General features: G+C 32.3%; 1 long non-coding RNA gene across 1 annotated transcript; it reads right to left on the reverse strand.

Annotated features, from left to right (window-relative positions):
• Positions 1-314: 314 nt before the first annotated feature.
• LOC114329614 (uncharacterized) lies at positions 315-2,984 on the reverse strand. The gene is made up of 3 exons (XR_007699227.1): positions 2,808-2,984; positions 2,700-2,750; positions 315-627 (listed from the first exon to the last, which is right to left on the reverse strand). It is a non-coding gene; the product is annotated as an uncharacterized LOC114329614 (long non-coding RNA).
• Positions 2,985-9,424: the final 6,440 nt, after the last annotated feature.

Genomic DNA, 9,424 nt, shown 5'->3' on the forward strand with positions numbered 1-9,424 from the left:
CATTGGTGGTCTAGCTCAGTGATCGGCAAAGTGCGGCTCCGAAGCCGCATGTGGCAATATGGCTCCTTAGGTGCGGCTCTGGCACAAATATCCACGGAAAGCGCAATATTTTCATTTAAAAAATACTTGGTAGGAAAAACATTACCTTGTTCTTATTCTGATAAACTAGCTTTTATCAAACTTACAAACTTTAGCATTTGTCAAAATTCCTCTTAATGCTACTGTTACGCGATTGACTCTACTATTTTATTTATTTATATCTTTAGGCACTAAGTTTAATTTAAATAAAGGAAGACTTATCTATATTATTTTATTTACATCACTTATTTATTTTAATAATTACAAATAACACCAACTAACACATCTAATTTATTTACAACTCAAATTTATGATTTAATTAACTAAACATAATAACTTCGATAACTAATATATACATTTCATTAAATCCGATTCGAATACAATTATATCACGCGTCGCGGCTCGTTCGTTGACTGACTCACTTGTGCTCGAATTCCTGTTCTTAAATACTCTGAAAGCGGTCGCCTCGAATCGCCGTGGAAGGTCTGGCCTTTACTCGTAACCCCGGGAAGCATCGAGAATAATTAGGCCGGGTTGTGAGGCGTCACACTACGATAAGAGTTGAAATTTTCTTTTTTTAACATTTGCATTAATAGCTTTGAAATATGCATTTAAGGACACAAAGGTATGGCGCTCTAAATTCGAACGTCTTCGTGTTGAATTGGAAATATTTTAGAAGAAAAAAATGTTTACAACACAAGTGGTCTGCTTTGAATGACCTGGAGAAGGAAGACATGCTCATTTTCAACGCTTGGAATAGTATTCCTGATTCTTATGATCAGCTGAAAAAGCTCACGTTTGCTGTTCTTTCTCTTTTTGGTTCTGCATATCAACATTAAAAAAAATGGATTTTGCGCCAAAATTTTTGTAAAAAAGACAGTGTTGTAGGAAATAAAACCTTACAAAACGAAAGAAAATAGAAGTTTCTATGATGATTAGAAACGAAAATATCGCCAAAAAACGAAAAAAACCGTTTTAATTTTTTGGGGGTTATGGATGGGACTAGGTAGTAGGGCTATAGTTTTATTTCGTGTAATAATAGTTTGCTGAACAAGCAGATTTGGCTCCCAATTTTTTTTTAAATTGTTGTAATGTTCATATTTGGCTCTTTGGCTAAAAAGTATGCCGACCACTGGTCTAGCTAGACAGATAATTTAATCTTCTAAAAAGCCCCCTTCAACAGCAACACAATTAATTTTATAAATTTTCTGATGAAAAATAAAGGAAGCATTTTTTTATTGATATTAAGGTACAAATGTTATCACTACAAACGCAAAAACTATTTTAATTTCATATTGGGCATATTTAAATATGCCCAACAAAAACGGTCAAAAGTATGGTGTGAAAAAATCACGAGTTTTAGACAAATAAAATATTTCCTTTCGAAAAAAAATCATTAAATCACTCAATTAAACCAATAATCAATCGAATTCCACTTAAAGATTATTTCATTGATGGTCTAGCTAGACAGACAATTTAATCTTCTAAAAAAACCCTTTCAACCGCAGCACAATTAATTTTATAAATTTTATGATGAAATAAAGGAAGCATTTTTGATTGATATTAAGGTACAAATGTTATCACTACAAACGCAAAAACTATTTTAATTTCATATTGGGCATATTTAAATATGCCCAACAAAAACGGTGAAAAGTATGGTGTGAAAAAATCACGAGTTTTAGACAAATAAAATATTTCTTTTCGAAAAAAAAAATCATTAAATCACTCAATTAAACCAATAATCAATCGAATTCCGCTTAAAGATTATTTCATTGGTGGTCTAGCTAGACAGACAATTTAATCTTCTAAAAAGCCCCTTTCAACAGCAACACAATTAATTTTACAAATTTTCAGATGAAAAGTAAAATTTTAAAAGTAAAAACATTTTTGATTGATATTAAGGTACAAATGTTATCACTACAAACGCAAAAACTATTTTAATTTCATATTGGGCATATTTAAATATGCCCAACAAAAACGGTCAAAAGTATGGTGTGAAAAAATCACGAGTTTTAGACAAATAAAATATTTCTTTTCGAAAAAAAAAATCGCTAAATCACTCAATTAAACCACTAATCAATCGAATTCCACTTAAAGATTATTTCATTGATGGTCTAGCTAGACAGACAATTTAATCTTCTAAAAAACCCCTTTCAACAGCAACACAATTAATTTTACAAATTTTACGATGAAAAGTAAAGGAAGCAGTTTTGATTGATATTAAGGTACAAATGTTATCACTACAAACGAAAAATATATTTAAATATGCCCAACAAAAACGGTGAAAAGTATGTTGTGAAAAAATCTTGAGTTGTAGACAAATGAAATATTTCTTTTCGAAAAAAAAAATCGCTAAATCACTCAATTAAACCACTAATCAATCGAATTCCACTTAAATATTATTTCATTGATGGTCTAGCTAGACAGACAATTTAATCTTCTAAAAAGCCCCTTTCAACAGCAACGCAATTAATTTTACAATAATATTTTGCAATAAATGAACAGTGCAATAAATATTTAACAGTATAGTTAATTCACAATGTTTAGAAAATATTGTAGCCACACAAAACTTAATGTTAAACGTATTGATTAACGCAAAATAATAATAAAATATTACATACCAGAGAAAAATTATCGATATCTATTTGTTAGTCGGAATGGCAAAAGACTACCTATAAGAAAAAACCTAAATAACGTCACTAGGTGGTAAACTAACTAAGTAGACTTACCATATTTCAGAGGTGATTTACAATACTCATTTTACGTGAACTACTCTTTAATTACTAGTACTTACTATTACAACAATTTTAAGAGCTGATAACAGTGGTATTCTTAAATAGACGAGACGTGCAATGCAAAATATTCTGATAAACCTACCTAATTACGTTATCGGTTCAAAGAAATTAACACATAAGCGTTATCTTTTATTATTTTAGATTTAATATTATTATTTTGTAATCCATAATACGCTACAAAGTAATTGCTTCGTTAAATATTGTATAGATAAAGTGACAAGATTTGATATTTAACAAGATATTTAATATCTTTATGATGGTTCATTCATAATGAATGGATCATTCATAAACATTTTACAATATACTTGTAAAATGATTTTGATCTTCATGATTTAGATTGTTTATCTTCCATATTTTCTATCGAGACCTAAAATCTTCTGTGATTGCAAATGACCTTCTGCAGATGTTAAACTTATTCAGAATAATGGCGAGTTTATACATACATGCATGGAAAGTGACCTGTATAAACAGTTACTGGCGAGCAAGTCCGAACATTGCATGGATTGTGCCAGTCAAGTTAGCCACCGAAACACACTCTCCCCAAATGAGTGGGAAATCTGATCCTGAAAACCTAACCAAAGAAAGTACCTATCTGCAGTCGTTTATATGACCAGCATAATAAACACACTGATGAGATTTGGAAGATTTTCTAATCGATGGAAAGAAGCCCATAATTTGTTCACAATCCATCATCATAATCTAGCCTCCTGCATCCAAAGTTGAACATAGGCTTACCCTAATTTCTTTGAGTTAACGGAAGAAATTGAGATTCGTCGAGGTGTGCGTCAGGGTTGTGTGTTTTCTCCACTACTATTCAATATATATAGCGAAATAATATGTCAGGAAGCGCTCCTAGAGCAAAACATTGGTATGAACATTAACGGAGAGTTAATTAACAATATACGATACGCTGACGACACGCTAATAGTAACAGATAACCTAGCAAATTTATAGTATTTGATGGAAAACATAAACACTGATACCAATAAGTATGGTCTAAAACTGAACATCAAAAAGACTAAATTCATGATTGTAACAAAGAAGCTATACACCAATGTGAATTTAACCATAAATAATCAGCCAGTTGAAAGAGTTACGTCTTACAAATATTTAGGGGTTTATTTCACTGATACTAATGACCAGACAAGAGAAATCAAGAGGCGCAGAGGCGGCTCTAGCCCATGTAGCGCCCGTGTGCAGTCGATGCCATGGCGCTCATTGGTAGACGTGCAGTCAAAATGGAATAGTCGAATAGGTACCTACCTAGTACGGTACATAGGGTATTAGAGGGTATTAGGTACGCTTATAATGTAAACAAAAATCCAGATGCAAATAGTGTAATATTAAATGATTATTTAGGAGCCAATAGGTATTCACAGCGTCAGAACAACCTACCCAAATCTGTTACAAAATATTTAATTAAAAATGAACTTTCTTATCCATGAGGTAGGCAGGTAAGGTTGAAAATTGGTTGAGGAAATTTGACAGGTTTCGAATAGACAAAATTTGACAAAAGAGCATGAAGGAGGTCAGGTGTGAAAAATTCTGCTATTGCCTCGACTTCTTCTGCTACAGTTTTCGCAGTATTAATGAATTCCACAAAAGCATACTCATTGCGTAATTCAGACAAACTTATTTTTGCATTATCAATCATTTTTATGGCTTCTGACAATATAACATCTGACTTTTGAAGAGCCTTGCTAACTATATTTATCTTGCTTAAAATTTTAAACCAAATAAGCAAAGAGCAGATGAATTTAAATGACTTAATTTTTGCCAATATTGAATTTGGGTCAAAACGGCAAACAAGTGTATGTTCTCAAAAAAATTGATAGTGTGTAAAAAATGTTTTATTATCAGCTAAGTACTTTCAACACATAACGTGCCATCATCAGAGCTCATCCTCTTATAAAACCTTCATCGAAGAGCAATTGCTAAACGACACAATAAAAAACATAGATTCTGGGCAAAAGCCACAGAATGAATAAATTCACATCTAATTTCTTTTTTATTTTAAAAAGACAACATGGCTGAGTCAAACCATTTTGAGCCCACGTGAACAGCTGAGGAGGACTAGTTATTAAAATAAAAAAGAAATTAGATGTGAATTTATTCATTTTAAGGGGTTGTTATACCCGTTATCTGTGGCTTTTGCCCAGAAGCTATGTTTTTTATTGTGTCGTTTAGCAATTGCTCTTCTATGAAGGTTTTATAAGAGGACGAAGCTCTGATGATGGCACGTTATGTGTTGAGTTGAAAGTACTTAGCTGATAATAAAACATTTTTTACACACTATCAATTTTTTTAGAACATACACCTGTTTGCCGTTATGACCTACTTAGAAGTGTTTACAAGTCTTACAGTCTTTTCCAATATTGAATTTGCCATATTTCTTGACTCTGCATCTTTGGTATTATCAGAATATATGATAAACAAGGCATCATACACTTTTCCCAGATTAAAACGGAGAGCTTTTGCGAGAAGTTGGCACTTCTTTAGCAAGTATTTGACAGCGTGCTGTTAACGCAGAAAAAAACATACATTTCTTGTACAATTGAAAAGAAATTGACAATTTCTACTAATTTAGCTGTGCGTTTTAGGCGGGCGGCAATCTATAAATCGCGCTTAAGTGCCAATGTAATTTTTCATTATTTGTTTTAAAGCATATTTTATGTTGAAATAAAGTAAAATACCCGCTTTTTGGCGCTCGGCGCCCCCTTCATCCCGGCGCCCGTGTGCACCGCACACCCTGCACAATAGGTAAAGCCGCCTCTGAAGAGGCGAATAGAGATAGCGAGACAATCGTTTGTCAAAATGAAAAAGTTCTTATGCAGCCGGGACATAAATATAAACTTAAGAACGAGAATGTTAAGGTGCTATGTTTTCTCCGTTCTGCTGTACGGCATGGAAGCTTGGACACTGAAAAAGATAAACATCAAAAACATTGAGGCATTCGAGATGTGGTGCTACAGGAGAATGTGGAAAATACCATGGACAGAAAGGGTAACAAATCAAGACGTTTTGCTGAAGATGGGGAAGGAATGCGAAGTCATAACAACCATACAAACGAAAAAACTTTAATATCTAGGCCACATAATGAGAGGAGAAAAGTACTCTTAACTAAGACTCATAATCCAAGGAAAAATCTCGGGAAAGAGAAATGTGGGACGTAGGAGGATTTCCTGGTTGCGAAATTTAAGGGAATGGTATGGGTGCAGTTCAATACAGTTGTTCAGAGCTGCAGCCAACAAATTTAAGATAGCTGTGATGGTAGCCAACCTGACAACGTGCAAGCCTATAAATAAATGCTAAATAAAAACTTTTTGCAAGATTTCTCCACGTATTAGTTCACATTCATCAATTATTATTCTTTGTCTCAAATTCTGCAAGCATGTTGGTCGCCTAACGTAAACACGTAATTTTAGATAACCCAAAGAAAAAAATCTAACCGCTAAAAAAATATAATCTATCTAAAAATCTAAATTCACCATAACCTACTATCATTAATATTTCAATACGACCTTTTCCACTTAAATGAACCATTTTTAATACAACTTATTTCTCTCAATTAGTTCAGTAACAGTTTTACCTACTATACTAAATTCAAATAAGTCATGCAGTGCATGTAAACAACAATCTTAGTCTACAGATGGTACTCGTTTATTTCCTATTACGTTGTTTTAATACAAAAAATTATCTACAGACACTTTTAAACAAATTTTCTCTACCAAATTTGGTATGCATGAGTTAAAAATAACAAGTTCTTTTAAAATCCGCAAAAATATATAGGGCGTCCCATTTAAGTTAAATAAGTTAGTGGTATTTCCGGTGAAACCGAAAGTGGAATAGTAACAAAAAAATATGGCAACAGATGCCTTTTGCGTCACTGTACTTGCATGCAAAGTTTCATAAATATTGTTCTTTTCGTTTCAAAGATATTTGCTTGGTTCCATACTTTATCCCAACCCAGTATATACTAACAGTTTTAGTTTAATGTATTTATTCACGGTGCACTACTCTTCCATTTGTCTCATAGTTCCAGAAGTATGCCAAGTTTCACAACTCTGGACGTAGATGTACTGCATTAATAAACCTTATTGTAGTTTCATTTGATCACATATTCATCTTTTCTGTGTATGTTTCGACAAAACCAAATTAAATTTCAACAGAGTACAGGAAATAAACAGGAAATACAGAGCAACATGCAAAATTTTCCACAGCAGTTCGACTTTATCGGCAACGCATCAGGCACTGCAATAGTACCAGTAAGATTTCGGTCACATGGTTCAGCCAAACGGCGATATTTTCATTAGATGGCTGTAATGTTGCCAGCAACATACCAAATATATATTTTCGGCAGCATATTGCTTCAAAAACTAGCCCGACTAAAATCCCCCTTTAAACGTAGACCAATCCATGACTGAGCTGACCACTCGTGAGCTAATGATAGAAATAGATTCTGAACCTGAGGCCTCATGTTTTTCTGATTAAATCACCACATCCATGACTTGCATTATTTGTTGTTGAGAAGAAACTTTCATTTTTTTATCAAATAAATTTTGTGTTTTAACTATTTTGTGTTTTAACTATTTTTAAATTCCACGTTTAATTTTTGATAAAAAACCTTTCTTGCCTTTTTTTCACATGGTGCCCCGTTTTTATGCAGAAAAATAAAACATCTTGACGCGTATTTTTCATTTCTTAATACATTATTAAGAAATATCCAATATAAGTAATACTAAACTGGAACAATAACAGAAAATATTACTAATAAGTTTTTAACTAGGTGCAGAGCTACAACACATGTTAAAAATGACCTCCTTTAGAGGTTACAGAAGAATTTTATATTCATCATTCGGGCGCGTACGGGTTATGGTCTGAATTTAAAAAAAAATAGTATGCCACTGAAATATGTCAAATTAAAAATCATTTTTGAAGGTTGGTTCAATTTACGACAAAAAAATATTTGCTGCCTTTTTTCATATGCGGCGCCGATTTTATGCAAGAAAATAAAACATCTTAACGTTTACAAAGTATTTGAACTAAGTTTCTATGCATATGGAAACTACCTCAAATACTTTGTAAGCGTTAAGATGTTTTATTTTTTTGTACAAAAACGGCGCCTCGTATGAAAAAAAAGGCAGGAAAGATTTCTTGTCGTAAATTGAACAAGGAATTCAAAAATGATTTTTAGTTTGACATATCTCAGTGGCGTCCTATTTTTCTTTTCTTAAAAAAATTCAGACCATTACTGGTACGCGCGCCAATGATGAATATATAATTCTTCTGTTACCTGTAAAGGAAATCATTTTAAACATTTCTTGCAGCTTTGCACCTAGTTAAAAACTTATTAATAATATTTTCTGTTATTGTTCCAGTTTAGTATTATTATATTGGATATTTTTTAATAATGTACATATTAAGAAATGAAAAATACGCGTCAGGATGTTTTATTTTTCTACATAAAAAGGATGCAACAGTTAAAAAAAGGCAAGCAAGGTTTTTTTATCAAAAATTAAACTTGTAATTTAAAAATGATTTTTAATTAGAAATATCTCAGTGGCATACTATTTTTTTCTTTAAAAAATTCTGACTATTACCCGTATGCGCGCCAATGATGAATACAAAATTCTTAATTGTATGTCAAAAAATGCGCAATAACTACCTCCTAAAACTCACCAAATTTCATTTTCATAGCTCAACTGGTCTTAGAGCAATAAATAAATTGGCAGTTTGAAATAAAAATTTCAACACCCCGTAACGCGGAAACGAAGCATTTGCGGACATATGTTTATAGAGCAAACCGGCAATATTTCTTCATGTAGAATTAGCCCTTAAATTTTTTCAGTTTCATACTTATTTACTAACACCCTGTATAAAATGAAATCACTGTATTGTACATTTCATGTCAAAGTACTCAGGCAAAAACTTTTGATCCCGATTTTTCTGAACTTAGCTTCTGCGGGACGTAAAAATAAGATATTTAAGGTCAAAAAGTCTTCGTCTTCTTTTTTTTTTTCTCAAAATGTCATTTTATGCGATTTTACAGTGATTTGGTGTTTATTTAAACAAATTTGCATTTTCTATCGTAAAGTATCAATGGAAAAAATAATATTTTACTAGAAGGGACTCAAAAATGTCATTATATGGCATTATAATAAGTTATTTTGATTCAAAACAAGTTTTTGATAAAATTTTATACTGTATAAAACGTTAAAATACATTTTCCTCCATTCCCAAAATACATCAAAATCGATTTGGCTGAAAATTTGCCCACAGATAGCCAAAACATAGGACTTTAAGTGGTTAGAAGGATTTGAATCATTTTACAATACAAAAAAGTTACATGCAATAATATCAGTCAGAAATTTATAGGTTTCTATTGATAATTTCCCACCTTTACAAGTTTCAGCTCTATTTATTTCAGTATTGTTTTCCATCTTTTGCGTTACTTTGCCGGTGCTTAGCGCACACACCACAGTTTATACGTCTATATTGGTTGGTACATACCTCTGCAACACTCTACCAACTGCCACCCTCAGCTTCGTTAT

The sequence above is a fragment of the Diabrotica virgifera genome, chromosome 7 (assembly GCF_917563875.1).
Source record: "Diabrotica virgifera virgifera chromosome 7, PGI_DIABVI_V3a".
Lineage (NCBI taxonomy): Eukaryota > Metazoa > Arthropoda > Insecta > Coleoptera > Chrysomelidae > Diabrotica > Diabrotica virgifera.